Source organism: Beta vulgaris, chromosome 5 (genome assembly GCF_026745355.1).
Source record: "Beta vulgaris subsp. vulgaris cultivar EL10 chromosome 5, EL10.2, whole genome shotgun sequence".
Lineage (NCBI taxonomy): Eukaryota > Viridiplantae > Streptophyta > Magnoliopsida > Caryophyllales > Amaranthaceae > Beta > Beta vulgaris.
In genome coordinates this window covers 29588828-29614750 of record NC_079206.1, presented here as the reverse complement: position 1 = coordinate 29614750, position 25923 = coordinate 29588828, and the positions used below count along the sequence as shown (strand labels likewise).

At 35.2% G+C, this 25923-nt stretch overlaps 2 non-coding genes across 2 annotated transcripts; one reads left to right on the top strand and one right to left on the bottom strand.

Annotated features, from left to right (window-relative positions):
• Positions 1 to 3234: 3234 nt before the first annotated feature.
• On the bottom strand, positions 3235 to 3341 carry LOC125498133 (small nucleolar RNA R71). The gene has a single exon (XR_007274899.1). It is a non-coding gene; the product is annotated as a small nucleolar RNA R71 (small nucleolar RNA).
• A 14450-nt stretch (positions 3342 to 17791) lies between these two features.
• Positions 17792 to 17898, top strand: LOC125498130 (small nucleolar RNA R71). Its single transcript, XR_007274896.1, has one exon. It is a non-coding gene; the product is annotated as a small nucleolar RNA R71 (small nucleolar RNA).
• The last annotated feature ends 8025 nt before the right edge of the window (positions 17899 to 25923 follow it).

Sequence of the window (25923 nt, the reverse complement as noted above, 5' to 3'; positions counted from 1 at the left end):
ATTCCACAATATCGCAAAATTGGAACATCTTTGCTCGGATCTCTTGTAAAGGTGGTCCAAGTAACCTACTTACATAAAATAAAATATGTTGATACACAAGTAATTTCTAAACTTATGACAAAGACAATTAATAAATGGAAAAGAAAGTATTTGATTAACCTCTTCCACCGTCATGCAATCTAACGCAGCTCTGTAAATTAGTAAATCATCATTCGTCTTTTTCATCTTTCCAGGTATCCATCTTGCAGCATATGGGGGTTGTTTCGCCCAATTTCCATTCTCCGTTGGCCTAAATCTTGGAAAATATTCATATATCCATGCCTATTAACTCAAATAACAAATACACACATCATTAAAAATTAAATACTTTGAGATAATATATAGTTCAAATGTATTAAAATTCAATCAATAACCATATATTTCTTACCTGAAGTAATGTTAAATAACCACATATTTGCTTAGTTTGAAATCGTGAAGCCTTTCCGAGCTGACGATACATATAAGCTAAAGTTGCAGCACCCCAGGCATAACTACTAACCCCTTCTAAATTCATTAGAAAAGGTACAAAATGTCCATTCACTGCATTATGAGTCTTGTCTACAAACAATGTAGCACCAATCAACCATAACAAAAATCCTATTGCAGTATGTTTTGGATTTACATTTTGATTAGACACGTTAGATTTTACAACATTGAATTTTATGGTACCTTTCTTCCAATTTTTATTTATTTCATCCATAGACATATATAGGAGGGATGCCATGTGGGTTTTCATCAATGATACCGCATGTCCAATATTCTCAGTAATTAGAGGGCTACCAACTACAGGTACATTGAATATATAAGATACATCATGAAGAGTGATGGTCATTTCTCCAAATGGCATGTGAAATGAATTCGTTTCAGGATGCCATCTCTCAAAGAAAGCTGAAATCAGAGGCAGGTTTACGTGTTCAAACATACAAGTTGATAAATGTTTTAATTGTGTTTTTGCAAGCAGAAGTTTAACATCATCTTGTTCTATAGTCCACGAAGATAACTGGTCACTTCGATTGTGGCATGTTAATAAACCTCGATCCTATTGAACAAAAAAACTATTATTAATATACACGAATTAGTGAATACATGTATTAAATTAGAAAAAAGGAAAGCATTAGAAGATGTGCATCTAACCCGACCAATCCATATGTAGTGTCCAACATGAACGCGAAAACCGGTAAGTTAATCGGGATTTGAAGGTCCTCCATCTATCCCTCTAATCAACTGCCAATCATCAATTTTGTGTACGTTTTGTTCTTCCTCATCCTCCTCCCCTATGTCATCACCCTCTACATCATCAGTATCATCATCATTATCATCAACTCGATTCTCATCATCCTCACGTACTCTCTGAAATAGAATATCACTAAACAACATATCTTCTTCTTCAGAAATATTATCATCTGAATCATTATCAACATAGTTGGGGATAGTAAAGTCCTCTATATGAGTTTTCTTTCGATCATTTTTACTAGTAGGGGCTAAAACTTCTTCTCTAGCTTTCACAGCCCTAGCTCTCGCAGACATTGTAACACCTTTTCGAGTTCTATCATTTTTATTTCCAAGTCGACCACTATAATTTTCTCCGATGGTGCTTCAGTGTCAAGTAATTGCCTCTTTCCTTTTCCTTTATTTCCATCTTTCTGGCTAATACAACCTCTTTCTCTAGTACTTGACATCTGATATACCATCATAATTATAATTAAAAAGAAGTAAACGTTTCTCAAGTCTTATTGCACATAATAATATGCTCACAACCATGTATGACACTGTTCCTTCCATACAAATTATAACACTTCCTTAATGACAACCAATCAATATCTGTTTGACAAATAAAGAATACTCTGCTTAATAAAATCAACATCTTATTTCACAAATACAAAATCAACATCTTAATATTTGGGAAAAAAGTGCGACCACCCAGATGATATTCTAGTGGGTTCCTTTGATCAATGTATACAAGTAGTGTAGATAACATAAAGAACGAAAACTCAATGTGCTATATACATCAAGTTTAGAGCAAGAAAGCTTCAAAAAGACCAAGAAAAATATGAACTAGGCAAATTGAAAGTTCAGATTACAAGTTCAGAAGACACATACAAGTAGTGTAAAATGTATACAAGTAGTGTAGCATCATGTATTATCCTGCCTATGATGGGATTTTGAGAGGTCTAAATGTGGGTACCCTAAAACCTAACCAATTAAGTTTTGTAGACAGGCTGTTAAACTCATGTCTAAATTAAAATTTGGAATGAATAGTACTTATCATGATCTGATCACCACTGAGTTAATCTGAAGAGCTGATCCAATGCAATCAATTTTGAGTTTAATCTAATCAGGTCTGATTCAACTCCTACCCACCTTTGCAAAGAGCTTCCTGGTACTCGTGAATACCAACTCCAACTTTCAAGTTTCAGAATTCCGTAACATTAGACCAGTGACGCACAATAGATACAAAAAGAGGCACGATAAAACCTCATAAGAGAGAAAGGACGCAGGAGATACTGGGATATAAAACCCTTTTGGACAAACACAACAGGGGGATAACAACCACACTGAACAGACAGACAACAGTCGTAGAAGAAGAAGAGAGACGAAAGTCTCGCAATTCATCTCGAATTAGAGTTTCTTCTATTCCCCTTTCTCTTCTACTATCAATTATTAAATTGAGATTAGATTACAAAGCATAGTATTTTGTTTTTTTAGTATTAATAATTTGGGTTAATTTGTATTCGATGTCTAGCTAAATTTGTATGTTCTAGGACTAGATGTGGTCTTTTATTTTCTATTAATGATTTGAATTTGTTGTTTGGGTTTAATTATTATAAATGCAATTTGATAATCTCGGTTTGTTTTCATATTATTAATTTGGCCAGTTGATTTTATGTTTAAGGTATTGAATTGTTAGCAGAAGTGAAAGTTTATATTAGTTCATGGGATTAATAAACGCTAAGTATAATTTTAGAAATAGTTATACACATGGAGTGGTCTTTTATATGAATTTCTTGTTCGCAATGAGTTTATATTAATTGTTATGACCACGGAAGTAGGTGCAAGATTAGTATAAATACACGTTTTCCAGGTTGGAAGACGAGATAATATATCATAAGAAGTTCGATCATTTACATATTATAGATTTTAACCCAACAACTAGTTTAATTTCTTAAAAAGTACTTTCTCCCTAGTAAAACTGCTAAACTAAGAAGTGATATAACTAGTTTCATATAGAATGATGGAGACTCTTTATATGAGGCTTGGGAAAGGTTTAAACAATCATAACGTCAATGTCCTCACCATCATGTCCCAAATTGGTTGCTTGTGCAATTTTTTTATAATGTTATGAATGAATCTATAATATAGATGTTGTTGCAGGATATGCTATAATGGGTAAAACTACAAAGGTAGCTAATAGATTACTAGAAGAAATGGCTTCTAATATTTACTACTAGTCTAATGATCGAAATAAACCAAGTAGAAGGAATAAACATGTTAAATATAAAAGTGGACAACTTAGTAAATTTGTTTACTAAAATGAATAATGTCAATTTTGTGTCTTCTTTTACTATGATATGTAATATATGTGGGGGTGGCCATTTACCTATAGAATGTGCTAATATAGAACAAGCTCAATATGTTTCTCGTTTTAATAGGCCACCACTAAATGATCCTTACTCAAATACTTATAAACCGGGTTGGAGAAATCGCTCTAATTTCTCTTGGAGAGACCAAGGACACAAAAATGCCAACTTTAGTCCACCAAACCCTCTTGGTTCCATCAAAAACAATCTCAACAAAAAAGTATACCAACATCGGAGTTGGCTATTGAAAAGTTCGCTAATCACTAGTGGAAAAATGAAGAAAGGCTGCGCTAAAAATGGCCTGTAGGGCTGCGCTTTTTGACAGCAGCCCTTTCAATAGCAGCCCTTCACTTTTCAAGTAGGGCTGCGCTAGTAAAGCGCAGCCCTTCACAACAAAGGGCTGCGCTTTTTAGTAAAAAACGCAACCCTTTTGACCCAAAAAAAAAATAATTTTTTTTTTTTTTTTTTTTGCATTTTTTATATAGAGAAATATTACGAACAACAACATAAAATTGACATTAAACACCATATACAAACACAATTCATTATCCGCCATCACCATTTGCGCAAAAATAAAACAGAAACAATACAACAAAAAACCAAAAGTAATAACTGCAGCAAAATATTCAACAAAATCACCAAAATGAAAAATATCCCAAAAAACTACAAAAGAATTACAAAAAATTACATAGTAATTACAAACAAGAATTGAATACAAACCAAAAAAAAAAGAAATTAATCTCCCGAAAAGAAAAACAGAAATAAATTACATCACAATTACAAAAAAAAAAATCAGAAACGAAAAATGTAACAAAAAATAAACGAAAATGAAAAAAATGAAGAAAAAACCCTAAAATTATAGATCTGAAATTGCTGAAACGAACGACTGGAAATAGAAAAAAAAGGAACGAAAAATAGAACAAAAATGAAAAAAGATGAACAAAAATGACCAAAAATGCAAAAAAAAAACCCTAAAATTATAGATCTGAAGACCAACTCATCGGGGTTGATGGCGACGGTGGTTGTTTTTGTTGTGAGGAGACGAACGAAGGAGATGCTGAAGTGCAGACGAACCGGTGTTTGTCATGGACTCACGGTGTACTTGCAATTTCTCGAAATGCAGACGAACGAAGGAGGGAATTTCTCAAACATCCTCAAATAAACCATTTGCAGACGAATGAAGGAGGGAATTTCTCGAAATGCAGTAGCATTTGACAGCATGAGTGTAAAAGGGAAGAGAGAGAAGAGAGGGGAGCGTATGAGAGAGAAGAGGGGGGCGCATGAGAGAGAATAGGGGGAGCGTATGTGTAACAGCCCGAATTCTCCCGACCAGCTTAGAGAGGATTAAGCACAGCGAAAGAGACTTTGGTCGAGATAACCCGAACTATTACCATCACACTCACCGAACTACATCGGAGAGTATGGAACTCAATTCCTAACTCAATTCAAATTAATTAACTATTGCAACTATGCTCTGATTCTCACAGTCTATTCCCATAAATTTCTACAGAAAATCCGGCAGAATTTCCTTTGAAAATAGGACAACGCTAAAGCGAAAAATAATATGAACCTGTTATAATTTCAATAAATAAAATATTTCCAAATTCCTGAGCTTATCATCCTCAACGCTTTCGCGGAGCAACAACCAACAGAGAATCAGGAGCACTAACGACTCTTAAATACAAAGAATTGAAACAAAAGTTTGATAACCAACTATTACAAGTTAAGCGCCCTCACTTTGGTAACAACTACATAATACACCGTCTCGTATCAGCTTCAACTTGCAAAAGATAACTCACGGCTTCAACCTGAAACATTTAAGAAATACTGCCACCCACCAAGTGACAGACCACAAAATGACAAAACAACATACACACATCAGCAAAGCTGAGTACTAAACCCGTAAATAAGAGTAACACATGCTTTGGTGGCTTTTACTTGAAAAGACTCACAGTCAACATAATCACATTGTCATAACATGCATCACATCAACTCATGTTGACAACATATTATACATCTTTATCTAATTGTTCCTTTTCTACTACATCGTCTTCACATAACAGCAAACCCAACAACGTGACTTCAAACAATCTTGTAGCAGATACATATCTTATATAGAAACTAATTAGTCAACCTTTCAACATATCACAATCCCTTATAAGGAATCTGGGTTTACCAACTTTGATATAAGTAATGTACTTTACTTCCTTTAATTGAGTTCTTATCAGAACTCCAAACTTATGTTTTCATACTCTATCAATCATTCTCTTATATTGTCCTACACAACCCTTATCAGGCAATAAATAACACAACAACTTTCATCATAACGATTCCTTACCGGGAATCCAATAACGAGATACGATTCCTCATCGGAATCCACAAACAAGATACGATTCCTTATCGGAATCTAACGTTAGTAACACTTACCATGTGCCTCCTTATCAGGAAACCAATATCGATATTCATATTCATATACTGAATAAACATTCACTACTTACCTGATATGATTCCTTATCGGGAATCCAATATCGAAACAACTTACCACGATACGATTCCTTATCGGGAATCCATTATCGATATAACTTTCATACTCTGAGATAACATTCCTTTTAACCAGGGGGAAAGAGAACGCGGCGGAGGAGACAAAGCTTACACTCCGACAGTGGGGTCGTCACCCAACCATTCCTTTACTTTTGGCCAATAACCGCGACTAGTCCGGAGTACATTTTTCCGCTGATTTCATCAGCCATCCACAGGTTTCACATTACCTGATATCGCCCGATTATCGCCCCACAGAGCAATGGGCAGGTTTCCTGGGGGCCCCCAAGGTTCACAGTCCATGGGGCACTGTTCATGTCACCTCATCCGTCGACTCAGACGAGGCTACTTTCCCCTTTCAGATTCCTTTCGATTATGTTCATAACTCAATCGTCATTCTTAGAACTATTCATAGTTATAGTAATCCTTGACAATCATTGAACAAGCAAGGCTTCTTCTTAGAAGTTATAATCGCTTAAGTATTTCGAGGCCAATATAGTTATGCATTTTGATTCAACTCAATTACAATTACAAAACATACTTACCACACAAGTAACCAATCATATTCTGTAAAATACCCAACCATAGTGACAATAGGTCTCTCAGCTAGAATTAACTAGCGAGAGTTACTAACCCGATTCCACACATCACATACTTTTGCATATAAATAATTCATATTCTTTTCCACTTCATCAATATCTATGTAGACTCATCTCAATCATGATAATAACGATTATCAAATATCAACAATACTCGCAATAGGTCTCTTACCTAGAATTAACTAAGGAGAGTTAACTTACATATCACACTCCAGGTCATTAATCAAAGATTGATTAATGAAAATAATCAGTTCTGATTCATACTTTACCATTAGTGGAATTCCAATGAACATATTTAACAACAAACTCAACTACGACCCATGGCTATAATCCTATAGAACGAGTTTATCTCATTACTAATTAGGAACCCATTCCATTATCCGAGTGAGACTTCTTCAAAGTAATCCACAATCATATTGATTTACGTAGTTAAACACACGCATTAATTTAGTTTAGTGAATCACTAGTCAAGTAGCCTGACTTTATTATCTTATTCCATTTATAGTTATCAAACTAAATACTTTATTAACCCCAACTTCACTGATTTAATCCATAACTTATAAAACTAACTCAAGTACTCTTAGCATTACTAACAAGGACTAGTTAATTCTCTTTCTAACTTAATATGAGAAAACTAATTAAATTAACTCATGAATACACTCAAATGTAGACTTTCATCTAATTATTCATCTTCTTGTAATAATACCCAACCTATTTTAGGACATTTTCTTAGTTAGGCCGTCATCACAAAATCACCCACTTAGTTTACATATCATTGTAATATAGACCTTCGAGAACTATGAACTCATAATTGTACTTCTTACTCTACACTACATATTTGATTTTCCATAACTCAATAAGCCACCCTTTGCGACAAATAATAAGTTCCAACAAATTTGAAAAGCAAAACTTTGAAATTAAGTTCATTCTTACATTAATCTATTCGATATTCATGTATCTTTAGATACTAACAAGCATCACTTGAACCATCATGAAGTATTAACAATTCAACTTAGAGTTCTAATCAATAATCAATATACCTCCACCACATTAATAAACATTACTAAGTACTCACTATACTAATCAGATGAAGCATAACTCAACTTAATTCACTTGAACCGACTCTAATTACGTCCTTCATTTTAATGCTAATATTATTCTTGTCGAAACCAATGAATAGGAAATAACTCTAATTTAGTAAGTTATATAATCACCTTGCTAATTACCTCCACAACAATAACAATAAATGTTCTACTTTATTTATAAACTTTGGATATCTTTAATACAAATTCAATGACCAGATAACTACAATCTATCACACTTAAAACTAATTAGTCCATAGCTCAATGATTTACATTAATACGAAGTGATTAATCACACGTAAACTAAAAATCTTACTAAACCAAGTTAATCACCCAGAGTCATAATTCCTTTCATAATCCAGCAAAACAACAACTAAGATTACTCCAATTAAAGTTAGCCACCATTAGTAACAATCATACAACACACATCCTCGCCGGAAACCAACACAACAATCAATTCACCGTAACACTTTATAACAAGGAAGGAATTAACAAGCCGTTTTGTATACTTTTAATCATAATTCTTATTATCAACTCAATCTAGCAATTGACCCACCAAGTGAGACACCACCACCACAACCAAGAGGAGTAACTACAATAGTAACATAGGACAACAATAGCCAACAACAACCTCCAACCACAACAACAACAATATAACACAGCAACAATAATCTACCAAGAATCTTTACAAGAACAAAAGGACGAGGGTTCAGTACCTCTGCTCACAAGAGCAGCAAAGAACAGAGGGATGAAGGGGGAGTTTCGAAGCTCCGGTGCATATCAGCGCAGCTCCGGCGAGGCTTAATAACAGCAGCGCAACGCCAACGACAAAATTCCGGCGGTCATTCGTCGATGAAATAACGCTGCAACAAATCACTCGCTGGAAAACCACGAACAGAGCACGAACAACGAAGAAGAAGCGAGAGAAGTGAGACCGACTGGAGAACAGCGCGGCTCCGACGAGTTTCAAGAACGCCGGCAAGGAGAGGCGCAACTCCGGCAAGGCAGAGAGCAGGGGACGAGAGAGAGATGAAGGGGTTTGGGGATTCAATTGGGGTTTCGGGTTTTCACACGGGAAGAGAGAGAAAGAAAAGATTTTTGGGGTTTTGGAGTTTTTGAGAGACACGGGAAAACTGAAGCAAAGGCCTTGGGTTTTGGTTTTATCCTCATGACCGACAAAACAAATAGGAAAAGAGCTTTGTTTTTTTTGAAAAATAACCGACAAAGGTAATTTGGGTTTGGGTTTCTATTTTAGGAAAATACGACTCAACTAGTTGCACAAAACCCAAAATATAAAATTAATAATAGAAATAATCTTATATAATTAAATAAATAGTTACAATAAAACACGACATAAAATCACATCCACAACTCAAATAAAATAAGAATTTCCGAAACATAATTAACTTAATAATTATAATTAGCTTTTAAATAAACGCTCTTAAAATTAGGGCTATTACATACTACCACCCTTATCAAAAGTTTCGTCCTCGAAACTTGCAAACAATTTTTTTTTTATCAGAAAAACTAAAATCTCAAACTTCAAAGATATTAAATGTCCAGCCTCCATTCTACCATCATCTTTTGGTTCTCTACTTCAACTTGATTCGCGAAATCAAGGAGCAAAGAAATTCTCTACTTCGACTTGACTTTGCAATATCAAGGAGCAAAGAGCAAAAGGGGCAAACTTGTTGGCATTGGAATTCAACCATCTCATTTGCAGAGATCTCGTTTGAAATTCATTCACTTAATCAAATCATATAAGTTTTCTCGAAATACGCATTCGAAATAAATAATATCATAAACAATCAAGTCATAACAAGATAACATTTTACACATAGCAAATATACACTCAAGTAATACTTATGCATATAAATGCATCCATATAGTACACGCATAAGCGCAAACACTCATACGGCTTGATTCATTTATACCGAATTCTTTAGTCAATCCATTAGACGTATTTTCAACCCTTACACTATGATATGGAGATCACAGCGTGTCCAAAAACTACTCAAGCTCTGATACCACTTGTAACAGCCCAAATTCTCCCGACCAACTTAGAGAGGATTAAGCACAGCGAAAGAGACTTTGGTCGAGATAACCCGAACTATTACCATCACACTCACCGAACTACATCGGAGAGTATGGAACTCAATTCCTAACTCTATTCAAATTAATTAACTATTGCAACTATGCTCTGATTCTCACACTCTATTCCCATAAATTTCTACAGAAAATCCGGCAGAATTTCCTTTGAAAATAGGACAACGCTAAAGCGAAAAATAATATGAACCTGTTACAATTTTAATAAATAAAATATTTTCAAATCCCAAAGCTCAACAATCTCAACGCTTTCGCGGAGCAACAACCAGCAGAGAATCAGGAGCACTAACGACTCTTAAATACAAAGAATTAAAACAAAAGTTATAACAACTATTACAAGTTAGCGCCTCACTTTGTAACAACTAGATAATACACCGTCTCGTATCAGCTTCAACTTGCAAAAGATTAACTCACGGCTTCAACCTGAAACATTTAAGAAACTGCCACCCACCAAGTGACAGGCCACAAAATGACAAAACAAACATACACACATCAGCAAAGCTGAGTACTAAACCCGTAAATAAGAGTAACACATGCTCTGGTGGCTTTTACTTGAAAATGACTCAACAGTCAACATAATCACATTGTCATATGCATCACATCAACTCATATTGACAACATATTTATACATCTTTATCTAATTGTTCCTTTTCTACTACATCGTCGTTCACATAACAGCAAACCCAACAACATGACTTCAAACAATCTTGTAACAGATACATATCTTATATAGAAACTAATTAGTCAACCTTTCAACATATCACGATCCCTTATAAGGAATCTGGGTTTACCAACTTTGATATAAGTAATATACTTTACTTCCTTTAATTGATTTCTTATCAGAATCCAAACTTATGCTTTCATACTCTATCAATCATTCCTTATATGTCACACAAACCTTATCAGGCAATAAATAACACAACAACTTTCATCATAACGATTCCTTATCGGAATCCAATACGATACGATTCCTTATCGGAATCCACATAACAAGATACGATTCCTTATCGGGAATCTAACGTTAGTATCACTTACCATGATATGCTCCTTCAGGAAACCAATATCGATATTCATATTCATATACTGAATAAACATAACTACTTACCTGATATGATTCCTTATCGGGAATCCAGATATCGAAACAACTTACCACGATACGATTCCTATTGGGAATCCATATCGATATAACTTTTCATACTCTGAATAACATTCTTTAACCAGGGGAAAGAGAAGCGGCGGAGGAGACAAAGCTTACACTCCGACAGTAGGGGTCGTCACCCAACCATTCACTTTACTTTGGCCAATAACCGCGACTAGTCCGGAGTACATTTTTCCGCTGATTTCATCAGCCATCCACAGGTTTCACATTACCTGATATATCGCCCGATTATCGCCCCCAGAGCAATGGGCAGGTTTCCTTGTGGGGCCCCTAAGGTTCACAGTCCATAGGGCACTGTTCATGTCACCTCATCCGTCGACTCAGACGAGGCTACTTTCCCCTTTCAGATTCCTTTCGATTATTGTTCATAACTCAATCGTCATTCTTAGAACGATTTCATAGTTATAGTAATCCTTGACAATCATTGAACAACAAGGCTTCTTCATAGATAGTTATAATCGCTTAAGTATTTCGAGGCCAATATAGTTATGCATTTTAATTCAACTCAATTACAATTACAAAACATACTTACCACACAAGTAACCAATCATATTCCGTAAAATACCCAACCATAGTGACAATAGGTCTCTCAGCTAGAATTAACTAGCGAGAGTTACTAACCCGATTTCACACATCACATACTTTTGCATATAAATAATTCATATTCTTTTCCACTTCATCAATATCTATGTAGACTCATCTCAATCATGATAATAACGATTCAAATATCAACAATACTCGCATAGGTCTCTTACCTAGAAATTAACTAAGGAGAGTTAACTTACATACACATCCAGGTCATTAATCAAAGATTGATTAATGAAATATAATCAGTTCTGATTCATACTTTACCATTAGTGGAATTCCAATGAAACTATTTAACAACAAACTCAACTACGACCCATGGCTATATCCTATAGAACCGAGTTTTATCTCATTATAATTAGGAACCCGATTCCATTATCCGAGTGAGACTTTTCAAAGTAATCCACAATCATATTGATTTACGTAGTTAAACACACGCATTAATTTAGTTTAGTGAATCACTAGTCAAGTAGCCTGACTTTATATCTTATTCCATTTATAGTTATCAAAACTAAATACTTTGTTAACCCCAACTTCACTGATTTAATCATAACTTATAAAACTAACTCAAGTACTCTTAGCATTACTAACAAGGACTAGTTATCTCTTTCTAACTTAATATGAGAAAACTAATTAAATTAACTCATGAATACACTAAATGTAGACTTTCATCTAATTATCATCTTTGTAATAATACCCAACCTATTTTAGGACATTTTCTTAGTTAGGGCCGTCATCACAAAATCACCCACTTAGTTTACATATCATTGTAATATAGACCTTCGAGAATTATGAACTCATAATTGTACTTCTTACTCTACACTACATATTTGATTTTCCATAACTCAATAAGCCACCCTTTGCGACAAATAATAAGTTCCAACAAATTTGAAAAGCAAAACTTTGAAATTAAGTTCATTCTTACATTAATCTATTCGATATGCATGTATCTTTAGATACTAACAAGCATCACTTGAACCAACATGAAGTATTAACAATTCAACTTAGAGTTCTAATCAATAATCAATATACCTCCACCACATTAATAAACATTACTAAGTACTCACTAATACCTAATCAGATGGCATAACTCAACTTAATTCACTTGAACCGACTCTAATTACGTCCTTCATTTTAATGCTAATATTATTCTTGTCGAAACCAATGAATAGGAAATAACTCTAATTTAGTAAGTTTATATAATCACTTGCTAATTACCTCACAACAATAAAATAAATGTTCTTACTTTATTTATAAACTTTGGATATCTTTAATACAAATTCAATGACCAGATAACTACAATCTATCACACTTAAAACTAATTAGTCCATAGCTCAATGATTTACATTAATACGAAGTGATTAATCACACTAAACTAATAAATCTTACTAAACCAAGTTAATCACCCAGAGTCATAATTCCTTTCATAATCCAGCAAAACAACAACTAAGATTACTCCAATTAAAGTTAGCCACCATTAGTAACAATCATACAACACACATCCTCGCCGGAAACCAACACAACAATCAATTCACCATAACACTTTCTAACAAGGAAGGAATTAACAAGCCGTTTTGTATACTTTTAATCATAATTCTTAGTATCAACTCAATCTAGCAATTGACCCACCAAGTGAGACACCACCACCACAACCAAGAGGAGTAACTACAATAGTAACATAGGACAACAATAGCCAACAGCAACCTCCAACCACAACAACAACAATATAACACAGCAACAATAATCTACCAAGAATCTTTACAAGAACAAAAGGACGAGGGTTCAGTACCTCTGCTCACAAGAGCAGCGAAGAACAGAGGGATGAAGGGGGAGTTTCGAAGCTCCGGTGCATATTAGCGCAGCTCCGGCGAGGCTTAATAACAGCAGCGCAACGCCAACGATAAAATTCCGGCGGTCATTCGTCCATGAAATAACGCTGCAACAAATCACTCGCTGGAAAACCACGAACAGAGCACGAACAACGAAGAAGAAGCGAGAGAAGTGAGACCGACTGGAGAACAACGCAACTCCGACGAGTTTCAAGAACGCCGGCAAGGAGAGGCACAACTCCGGCAAGGCAGAGAGCAGGGGACGAGAGAGAGATGAAGGGGTTTGGGGATTCAATTGGGGTTTCGGGTTTTCACACGGGAAGAGAGAGAGAAAAGATTTTTGGGGTTTTGGAGTTTTTGAGAGACACGGGAAAACTGAAGCAAAGGCCTTGGGTTTTGGTTTTATCCTCATGACCGACAAAACAAATAGGAAAAGAGCTTTGTTTTGTTACTTTGAAAAATAACCCACAAAGGTAATTTGGGTTTGGGTTTCTATTTTAGGCAAAATACGACTCAACTAGTTGCACAAAACCCAAAATATAAAATAATAATAATAGAAATAATCTTATATAATTAAATAAATAATTACAATAAAACACGACATAAAAATCACATCCCACAACTCAAATAAAATAAGAATTTCCGAAACATAATTAACTTAATAATTATAATTAGCTTTTAAATAAACGCTCTTAAAATTAGGGCTAAATGATCCTTACTCAATTACTTATAAACCGGGTTGGAGAAATCGCTCTAATTTCTCTTGGAGAGACCAAGGACACAAAAATGCCAACTTTAGTCCACCAAACCCTCTTGGTTCCATCAAAAACAATCTCAACAAAAAAGTATACCAACATCCGAGTTGGCTATTGAAAAGTTCGCTAATGCTACTTCTAGAACAATTGATATGTGAGAAACAAAAGTTAATCAGATATCTATTTATAATAGAAATGTAGAAGTTTAAATTGGACAATTAGATAATGCCATTAATTGAGGGAATCAAGAATCTTTACAGAGTAAAACAGATGTAAATCCTAAAGAGCAATGCAAAGCTGTAACTTTAAGAAGTGGTAAGCAACCCCTCATTTTTCGTGATGCTAATTTATGCTTAAGTAGGTAAGTTGAGCAACACATATTTGATGAAAAGTTACGACTCTAGAGACCAGATGACTAAATTGTTAGTAGATTTAGATGGTGGGACAGTGAAATTAACTCTATGATCAGGTCATGAGACATCAAAATCCATTTCTAACATGTGTATGAATGCTTGATACTAAATGATACCCATTTGAAATCTGACCTTCAATTCTCCCATCCAAAGTTGCAAAGGAGATGGTATGAATGTTGATTATGTCATGAACTGATATAGATAAAATGATAGACTGTTATGGCTATTTGCTTGAGCATCTTAATTTTAACTTTCTTGACAATATATGCAGAATTATGTGGAAAATCTTTTTTGGAAACGAAAATGTAATATAGAAGGGGCATATTGTTAATTTTTCAGATTATATGAAAATGGTCCTGGGTAACCCAATAAGGAGGAGGAGAGTTTAGCCCATTTACAAGATAGGAGGTTCCATCCTAAAACCAATTGGTGATAGGAGGAGTAACTCCTCATCTTATAAAGTAGTTTATTCTCTCCTCTTTCTCCAATGTGGGACACTCACAAGTGGACTTTCAATGGGTTTCAACACACCCCCTCACTTGTGAGTGTCCTTAGAAATTCAGAGCTAACTGGAAAGGTTAGAGCAATAATCCTCTTAGGGGTTGGAGATCCTGTCGAGGTAAATCCTTATCCAGTAGCGATCAAATACCCAGTTTTAGATGAGACCCGTAACCCGGGCTCTGATACCATGTTAATTTTTCAGATTATATGAAAATGGGCCTGGGTAACCCAATAAGGGGGAGGAGAGTTGGAGTTGGGTAGGAGTTGAATCAGAGCCGCAACCCGGGCTCTGATACCATGTAAATTGCAACTAAATGGTGCCATTTAATTCAGCAAACAAATAATAAAACATTCTCTAATTCAGTAGGTAATTCAGCAAAAATACTCTAATTCAATAGTATAAGTTCTCTTAAACAAACAACCACCAAAAATCTCAATCAAAGAACACCCAATTGAAGAATCAAATCAAATCTACAAGAACAAAATAATTTAAGGTTATTTCAAGAAAACAAACCTTAGGTGGTGGATGCTCCCGCTGATGAGCAGTTCCCGACGAAATAAACGACCACCGTCGTGGTCGTCGCGTCGCACGAAGAGGAGGGTGGGTCGTCGCGTGGGTCGGCGCGGCACCACTTTCGTCTCGCGAACGCTGCTGCAGATTCACAGGTGAGGAGGAGTGGTGGAGGTCTTGGCGTGAGGGTGAGGGTGGGGTGAGGGTGAGGGTAAGGGTGAGGGTGGGTAATTTGTTTTAGGTGGGTTAAATTTTAAAAAGGGTAGGTTAGTCTTTTAATAGGTTTGCTATATTTAACCTTTTTTTTGCTGTATATAAAACTACCCTTAAAAATCTTTAATTGCTACAATCAAGAGGTGTTCATAAATGAGAACTGAAAACTATATGTGTTGAAACCCATTGAAAGTCCACTTGTGAGTGTCCCACATTGGAGAAAGAGGAGAGAATAAACTACTTTATAAGATGCGGAGTTACTCCTCCTATCACTAATTGGTTTTAGGATGGAACCTCCTATCTTGTAAATGGGCTAAACTCTCCTCCTCCTTATTGGGTTACCCAGGCCCATTTTCATATAATATGAAAAATTAACATGGTATCAGAGCCCGGGTTGCGGGTCTCATCTAAAAGTGGGTATTTGATCGCTACCGGATAAGGATTTACCTCGACAGGATGTCCAACCCCTAAGAGGATTATTGCTCTAACCTTTCCAGTTAGCTCTGAATTTCTACGGACACTCACAAGTGAGGGGGTGTGTTGAAACCCATTGAAAGTCCAGTTGTGAGTGTCCCACATTGGAGAAAGAGGAGAGAATAAACTACTTTATAAGATGAGGAGTTACTCCTCCTATCACCAATTGGTTTTAGGATGGAACCTCCTATCTTGTAAATGGGCTAAACTCTCCTCTTCCTTATTGGGTTACCCAGGACCATTTTCATATAATCTGAAAAATTAACAATATGCCCCTTCTATATTACATTTTCGTTTCCAAAAAATTATCCACATAATTCTGCATATATTGTCAATAAAGTTAAAATTAAGATGCTCAAGCAAATAGCCATAACAGTCTATCATTTTATTTATATCAGTTCCTGACAGAATCAACATTCATACCATCTCCTTTGTAACTTTGGATGGGATAATTGAAGGTCAGATTTCAAATGAGTATCATTTAGTATCAAGCATTCATACACATGTTAAAAATGGATTTTGATGTCTCATGACCTGATCATAAAGTTAATGTCACTGTCCCACCATCTAAATCTACTAACAATTTAGTCATCTGGTCTCTAGAGTCATAACTTTTCATCAAATATGTGTTGCTCAACTTACCTACTTAAGCATAAATTAGCATCACGAAAAATGAGGGGTTGCTTACCACTTCTTAAAGTTACAGCTTTGGATTGCTCTTTAGGATTTACATCTGTTTTACTCTGCAAAGATCCTTGTTTCCCTCAATTAATGGCATTATCTAATTGTCCAAGTTAAACTTCTACATTTCTATTATAAATAGCTATCTGATTAACTTTTGTTTCGAACATATCAATTGTTCTAGAAGTAGCATTAGCGAACTTTTCAATAGCCAACTCGGATGTTGGTATACTTTTTTGTTGAGATTGTTTTTGATGGAACCAAGAGGGTTTGGTGGACTAAAGTTGGCATTTTTGTGTCCTTGGTCTCTCCAAGAGAAATTAGAGCGATTTCTCCAACCCGGTTTATAAGTAATTGAGTAAGGATCATTTAGTGGTGGCCTATTAAAACGAGAAACATATTGAGCTTGTTCTATATTAGCACATTCTATAGGTAAATGGCCACCCCCACATATATTACATATCATAGTAAAAGAAGACACAAAATTGACATTATTCATTTTAGTAAACAAATTTACTAAGTTGTCCACTTTTACATTTAACATGTTCATTCCTTCTACTTGGTTTATTTCGATCATTAGACCAGTAGTAATTATTAGAAGCCATTTCTTCAAGTAATCTATTAGCTACCTTAGTAGTTTTATCCATTATAGCACATCCCGCAACAACATCTATATTATAGATTCATTCATACGATTAGAAAAAATTTGCACAAGCAACCAATCATGGACACCATGGTGAGGACATTGACGTTGTGATTGTTTAAACCTTTCCCAAGCCTCATATAAAAAGTCTCCATCATTCTGTATGAAACTAGTTATATCACTTCTTAGTTTAGCAGTTTTACTAGGGAGAAAGTACTTTTTAAGAAATTAAACTAGTTGTTGGGTTAAAAACTATAATATGTAAATGATCGAACTTCCTATGATATATCATCTCCTCTTCCAACCTAGAAAACGTGTATTTATACTAATCTTGCACCTACTTCCGTGGTCATAACAATTAATATAAACTCATTATGAACAAGAAATTCATATAAAAGACCACTCCATGTGTATAACTATTTCTAAAATTATACTTAGCGTTTATTAATCCCATGAACTAATATAAACTTTCACTTCTGCTAACAATTCAATACCTTAAACATAAAATCAACTGGCCAAATCTCTATTCTATATGGGAAGAGGGGTAGGATACCAAAATATTAGAAATCCTATTTTACCCTCACTTCATCTCTATTCTAACTACTTACTTTAATTAAAAAAAGAAAATGTAAAAATTAAAAGAGAAACTACCTAATTAATTTAAAAAATAAAAAAGGCATTACAGGAAGAAAACCATCAACAATTCAAATATCTCTAATTTATTAGATATAATTCATAATTAATTTAATTTTTTACATTCCCTAAAAAAAAAAATTAATTTTCTATATATCTTCGCACACATCGTGTGCATATAAAACTAATTAATAATATGAAAACAAACCGAGATTATCAAATTGCATTTATAATAATTAAACCCAAACAACAAATTCAAATCATTAATAGAAAATAAAAGACTACATCTAGTCCTAGAACATACAAATTTAGCTAAACATCGAATACAAATTAACCCAAATTATTAATACTAAAAAAACAAAATACTATGCTTTGTAATCTAATCTGAATTTAATAATTGATAGTATAAGAGAAAGGGGAATAAAAGAAACTCTAATTCGAGATGAATTGCGAGACTTTCGTCTTTCTTCTTCTTCTACGACTGTTGTGTGTCTGTTCAGTGTGGCTGTTATCCTCCTGGTGTGTTTGTCCAAAAGGGTTTTATATCCCAGTATCTCCTGCGTCCTTTCTCTCTTATGAGGTTTTATCGTGCCTCTTTTTGTATCTATTGTGCGTCACTGGTCTATGTTACTCGTGCAAACACTAGGGGAAAAAAACGCAAGGGCTGCTGTCAAAACAATCCTAAGGGCTACATTTTCGGCCAGCAGCCCTTCACTTAAAGTGAAGGGCTGCGGTTTAGGCTTAAAATGCAGCCCTTCTTTGTACGTATGGCTGCGATTTTGACCAAAACCGCAACCCTTTTGACCCATCAAAGACCAAGCAAATGCGACAAATTGAAACACGCAAACCTTAGAATCCTTCACCGCTACTCTCTCTCCTCCCTTCCTAATCTTCTCCTTCTTATTGTCACGTGCAAACCCTAAAACCCTAGAAATTAATTAGCAATGGCGACATTTTTAATGATTTCGTTGATTTGTAGCGTAAAGAGCTCGAAAAGCTCGAGCAAGACATCTGTTTAGGGTTAGGCGTGAATCGTCGAATTCATTGTCGAATTCACTTGATGATTTTGAGAGGCTGTTTCAAGCAGGCGTGAGAGAGAAAAGGGAGAAGGGAGAAGGGAGAAGGGAGAAGGGAGAAGGGAGAAGGGAGAAGGGAGAAGGGAGAAGGGTGAGAGAGAAGGGAGAAGGGTGAAAGAGAAGGGAGGAGGTGTGAGAGAGAAGAGGGAGAAGGAGGTGCGAGATTGTAGTGTGTTTAGGGTTAGGTGTGAGAATTGTGTTTAAAGGCCCGCGGAATTCTAATAAAAATTGTAAACAAAAGCCCATAAAGGGCTACTGTTAGCCCAAAAACCGCAGCTCTTTATTACTTACAAGACTGCGGTTTTTGGGCTAATTGTAGCCCTTCACATTAGTGAAGGGCCACGCGCGTCAAAAAACCCGCAGCCCTTCATTTCAAAAGGGCTGCGGTTATTTGAGAAACCGCAACCCTTCACATAAAGGGCTGCGTATGGCCTAAAAACTCCAACCTTTTGTATCAAAAGGGACTGCATTTTCTGGATCACCGCAACCCTTCATACTTAAGGGCTGCATTTTTCGTAAAATGCAACCTTTTTAATTTTTTCTCTAGTGAAAGAGTCCTTATTATTCCCTTTTCTTTCAATTGCTACGCTGTTGTTGTTATGGGAAGCATTCGGTTTCCTTTGTTTTTCTTTCCATTTTGTAATTAGTCTTAGGTTGTTGTCATGGGCTTCTCTTCTGTTTATTTTCTTTTAATTTTTTTATTCTTTTTGCAAATTTTACCTAGAAATAATTTAATAAAGTAATAAATACTAGGGCTAAAAAATAAAATATTAGCAGAGTAAAAAAAAACCACTATTATTAATATTAAATAACCAAATTAGCAAGTACAAATAGTTGCAAAATCAAGCAAGTAATTTATTGAGTATATTGTTCATATTTTACAACAACTTTATTTTTTGGCAATTCAAAGGTCTTATTGAAAACGAAAAAAAACTTGGTAGAGAGTCAAAATTAGAAATCCCAATTACTTAGCAACAAGGGAAAGCAAACAAACACAAAACATCAAATAACTAGCATATGTCTATCCTCTTCTTTACATCTAGCTGCCACTCTAAATAGAATCTCTTTGTAAACTCTATCAGGTTGCATCAGTGTGTTACAGAAGATCTTTTGATTTCTCTGGTGCCACATCATATAAACTGCCTTAGTGAATAGCATAACATAAACTCTTGCTCTTCGAGTTTTGTTATGAGCCTTTCTACAAGCTGCTGCCTGCAATTCCATATTGAATCCTTGCCCTCTTTCGTGAATATTAATAACACTAAGAAGCTGGCTCCACACTTTATTAGTTTATTGACATTCAAAGAACAAATGCTCAATTATTTCGTTTTTATCATCACAAAGTTTGCAAACAGGGTTGCATTGAATAGGCCATTTCAGTAGCCTGTCTGTTGTTCCCAACCTTTGTTGTGCTGCTAGCCAAAGAATAAAGACACTTCTAGGGGAAACTCTGTTATCCTTTATCACCCTTCTCCAAGAAACTCTATGAGAGACTCCTTCATTCTAAGATAAGCTTTATGAATGCTAAAGCTTCCATTCACTAACATTGATTGACACCCTCCATAAGCATGAACTTGGTCTCTGGCTGCCATCACTTTCTTAAGAATCCAAGAAGAGTTGTTACTTACAACAACTGTGTCTTGTGTTTGCCTTTTTATGTAATAAATATGAATCCATTGCACCCATAATTTCTCCCTTTTAAAAGAGATAGCCCAACGAAGCATCATAAGGGCTGCTTGATTCCAGATCTTCATATCAATCAAATTCCAACCTCTGTCACTTTTGCTTTTAAACAAATTCTCCCAAGCTACTGGAGCTTTTTTAGAAGGACCAACTGCTCCAGTCCATAGAAACTTCCTACAAACTCCTTCAACAGCCTTAATGATCTTCTTTTAGAGGGGAAAGATATGGCGCCAGTAATTATGCATACTACTTAGAATAGATCTAATTAGTTGCAATCTCCTAGCATATGAAAGAAGGCTAGCCATCCACCCTTGGGCTCATTCAGTAATATTCTCCACTAATGGTTTACACTGAGTGAAGTTGAGCTTTTTTGAGGCTAATAGGACCCCAAGATACTTGAAGGGGGGCTGCTCAATCGGCATATGAATGAGCTCAGCTAAAGTTATCTTTTCTTCTTCTGGCACCCCAACCATGTAAATACAACTTTTTTCTACACTTGCTTCTAGTCCTGAAGCTGTAGAAAACGTATTAAATGCAGCCATAATCTTGGATATTGAGCTGTGATCTGCTCTTGCAAGTAATAGCAGATCATCTGCAAACATCATGTGAGTGAGCTTTATCTTTTCACACTTGGGGTGAAAATTGTGGAACCCTAGTTTTGATGATGACAAAGAAACAAAGATGCAAACTAAGTAGTGAACTAATGAGTTATTTAAGTGTATGATTTTTAAGGTATCAATGAAAGGAACTAGGAGAATACGAAGTCAAGGAAGAAGTCAAGAGAGGATTTCAAAGGCTAAGTAAAGAAGTTTCTAGAAGTTGATACTGGAGCAAGCATTGGATCAAGAAGAATAAAAGCAAGGCGTTTTATTTTCTAGTCCCATTGTAAAGGAACAAGTAAGGATGGTAAGGAACATTGGCAGTCTTATTTGAGAATGAGAGTTTGTTCCTTGTTAAAGGAACAAACTAAGTGGCACTAAACGAATCTGTTAAAGGAACTTGATTTATAGAAGGAAGTAGACTTAGGCGTGCAGTAATATAACGGTACAATTATGTAATTGAGTAAGTCATGCCTAAATAATAGGAAATCAGTTTTACCTAAGTGAAAATCAGTTTTAATAGAAAATCTTTTTAAAGAAAAGATTTTGTTTTTCGAAAAAGATAAGAAAAATATTTATCCGATTTTTATGAAGAGTTTATTTAAAAGATAATATTTTCTTAAACATTAAAATTCATTTTTAATAATAAAACTGTTTTGATATTTAAACTGATTTTCGGATAAAGCTCAAGAAACTCCTAATCTTTAGGAGTTGTGGCTAAAACATATCCACGTTCAAAATGAGATCATGGGATCATGGGACATGATAAGGAACGTGTTCCTTAGGGGAAGGAACATCATGGTTTAATGGATTTAACATGAACTCAATTTTAGCTCCCACGTTCTATGTGTTAGTCACTATAAATATTGAAGTCTAAATAAGTTCCAAAGTGTGTCTGACTAAGTACTTAAGTGAGTTTAACTAATTAAGTGTCAGTGCCTTCATTCTCTCATAATAGCCATTTGTTCTTTGCTTTCTTACTCTAATTCCACTAAGCTTATTTCGATATATTGTATTATGGTTTTTGGGATAAGGGACTTTGAGTGAAGTTCTGTAAGAGTGAGAAAACTTCGAGTGAAGTTGAGAGGAACTACTGTTAAGGGAACAGTGGCTCAGGAACTTGAGTTTCAGAACTCAAGGTGTGGCTCGAGAATAGAATTAGGTTGTAACAAAGTTGTTTGGCCTAATTATTGAAAGAGTTGAGTTTAAAATCCCTAGTGGTTGAGGTTGTTTCTTGTTGTTGGGCCCAAGAAGTTTTTCCTCGTAAAAATCCCTTGTGTTCCTCTAGCTTGTTTATTCGTTTAAGTTTAACTTTCCGCAAAAAGTTACGTTTACTTCTACACCTACAATTCACCCCCCTCTTATAGTGTTCCTAGGGAAACAACAATTGGTATCAGAGCTAGAACTCACGACAGATAGGAAACCCTATTGAGAAAAAGATCCAAGGAACAATGAATACACCAGAAACTTGAGAAGGTTACTCTACTCAAAGACCTCCTATGTTCAATGGGAAGTACTACAACTACTGGAAGAACCACATGGAGATATTCATCAAAGCTGAAAACTATCAGGTATGGAGAGTCATTGAAGTTGGTGATTTCGAAGTCACAACTACAAATGACAAAAATGAGGTAACTCTAAAACCCCTCTCTGATTATGACAAATCTGATTTTAAAAGATGGAAGTAAATGCCATGGCTAATAAACTATTGCATTGTGGACTTGGACCCCATGAACATAATAGGATCATGGGATGCAAATCCGCAAAGCAAATATGGGATTTACTAGAAGTAACCCATGAAGGAACTAATGAAGTTAAAAGATCGAAAATTGATTTACTTATGAATCAATATGAACTGTTCTGCATGAAATCTAAGGAAAGCATCGGAGACATGTTTACTCGTTTTACTAACATTATTAATGAGTTGGCTTCTCTTGGAAAGTTTATTTCATCTGAGGAACAGGTTCGAAAGGTTCTTAGGAGTCTTCCTAAGGACAGATGGATGGCTAAAGTCACTGCTCTTCAAGAAACAAAAGACTTCACTAAGTTCAACTTAGAACAGCTGGCAGGGTCACTTATGACTCATGAGCTTCACCTTGATACTGAATATGGTGAAAGCTCCAAATCAAAATCAATTGCTCTCAAAGCAGATGATGAAGATGATTCGGATTCAGAAGAAAGAAGCAGCCCTCATGGTTCGAAAATTTCGAAAGATGTATAGGAACATGAAGAATGGAAACTTCAAAGGTAAAACTAAGAAATTTTCTAACAAAGCTGCTTGTCATAAATGTGGTAGTACAGATCACTTCATCAAGGAATGTCCTCTTTGGGAAAATGACAAAACCAAAGAAAGGAACAAGGAACGCTTTGCTGAAAGGAACAAAGAATCAAAGCACCTTTCTCTAAGGCAAATGTGCGCAAAGCTATGATAGCTGCTTGGGGAGATTCAGAGACGGAAGAAGAAGAGGAACACCAACTGAAGAAACAGCAAACCTTTGTCTCATGGCAAACACTGACGAAAAAGAAGATGAAGAAAAAGTTGAGGTAAGTCAACATGGTCTTGAGTCAGACTTAGATTGTAAAACTAGGCTGAAATATATGATCTTCTTTATGATGCAATTCTTGAATGTAGAGATGAACGTGAAAAACGTAAACAAACGAACAAGCCTAAAGGTCTGCAAGGAACACATAGAATGGCTTAAGAAAATGAGAACAGATGTTGAAACAAGATTCTTTGATTTATTTGATAAAAACTTAAAAATCAAAGAATGTTATGAAAGTTTGAAAAATGAAAATTATCTAATTAATTTAGAGATTTCACACTTGAAGGAGTTTGTCCCTGTTCTGAGTTCCTTTGATATAAGATCAACCCTTTGAAAGGATACAGATCTGAGATTGAAAATTTGAATAAAGAGAAAAATATTTTAAAGGAACAGATCTGTAATCTTAAAAAGGAACTGGTTGTCGCAAGGAACAGAGGCAAAATCATGGTTCCTAAGTGGATTGAGAAACCACATACCAAGAGGAAGAAGGTCTTGGTTTTGAAAACTACAAGAAAAGGAACAAGACAAAGAAATATGTTGATCTACCTAGTGATAATTTTGTATGTATTGTGGAAGGTAGGTCATTACATAAATCAATGTCAACTAAAATCTGAGATGATTGGAAAAATGTGAAATAAGTAAGAAAAAATGGGTTGTCAAAACAAATCCTAGTCAAGAACAGGAACCCACGAAAGATGGGGTTCCTACAACTAACAACTAGTTGATTTTTGCAGGTTGGAGTGAGGGGGAACAACACATGGTATCTCGATAGTGGTTGTTCCAAGCACATGACAGGAGACAAAACTAAGTTTCTCTCACTCACAACCTATGAAGGTGGAAGTGTAACATTTGGTGAAATAAGAAAGGTAACATAGTTGCCATGGGTAAGGTTGGTAAGTCACCACTACACTCCATTGAAAATGTATTTTTGTTGAAGGTCTAAAACATAATCTATTAAGATTTCTCAATTCTGTGACAAGGAAATACTGTAAAATTTGATAAGGAAAAATGCTTGATCATCAACATTAAAACTAAGAAGGTTATATTGGAAGGAACAAGGAAAGGGAACACATACATTGTGGATCTGACCTTGTTCCTCAAATCAATTTAACTTGTCTTAGTGTTATTGAAGATGATTCACTTCTTTGGCACAAGCGTCTAGGACATGCTAGCTTTTCATTACTTGAGAAACTTAGATCAAAAGATCTTGTTTTAGGATTACCATCCATAAAATTTCATATTGATCAAGTTTGTGATGCATGTGCACGAGGTAAGCAAGTAAGATCCTCTTTCAAATCTAAAACGATTGTAAGTACCACTAAACCATTAGAATTAATTCATATGGACTTATGTGGACCTGAGAATTCAAAGCAGAAGTGGAAAGAGGTATGTACTTGTATTGTAGATGACTACTCTAGGTATACTTGGGTTATTTTTCTCACTAGTAAAGATGAAACTTATGATGAGTTCCTTGTCTTTGCTAAAAGAGTTCAAAACTTAAGTGGTCATAAAATAATGCACATTAGATCAGATCATGGCAAGAATTCGAAATTATAAATTTGATGACTTAAGCAGAGATAATGGCCTAGATCATAATTTTCTGCCCTAGAACACCACAACAAAATGGTGTTGTAGAAAGGAAAAAAAGAACTTTGGAGGAAATGTCTAGAACCATGTTAATTG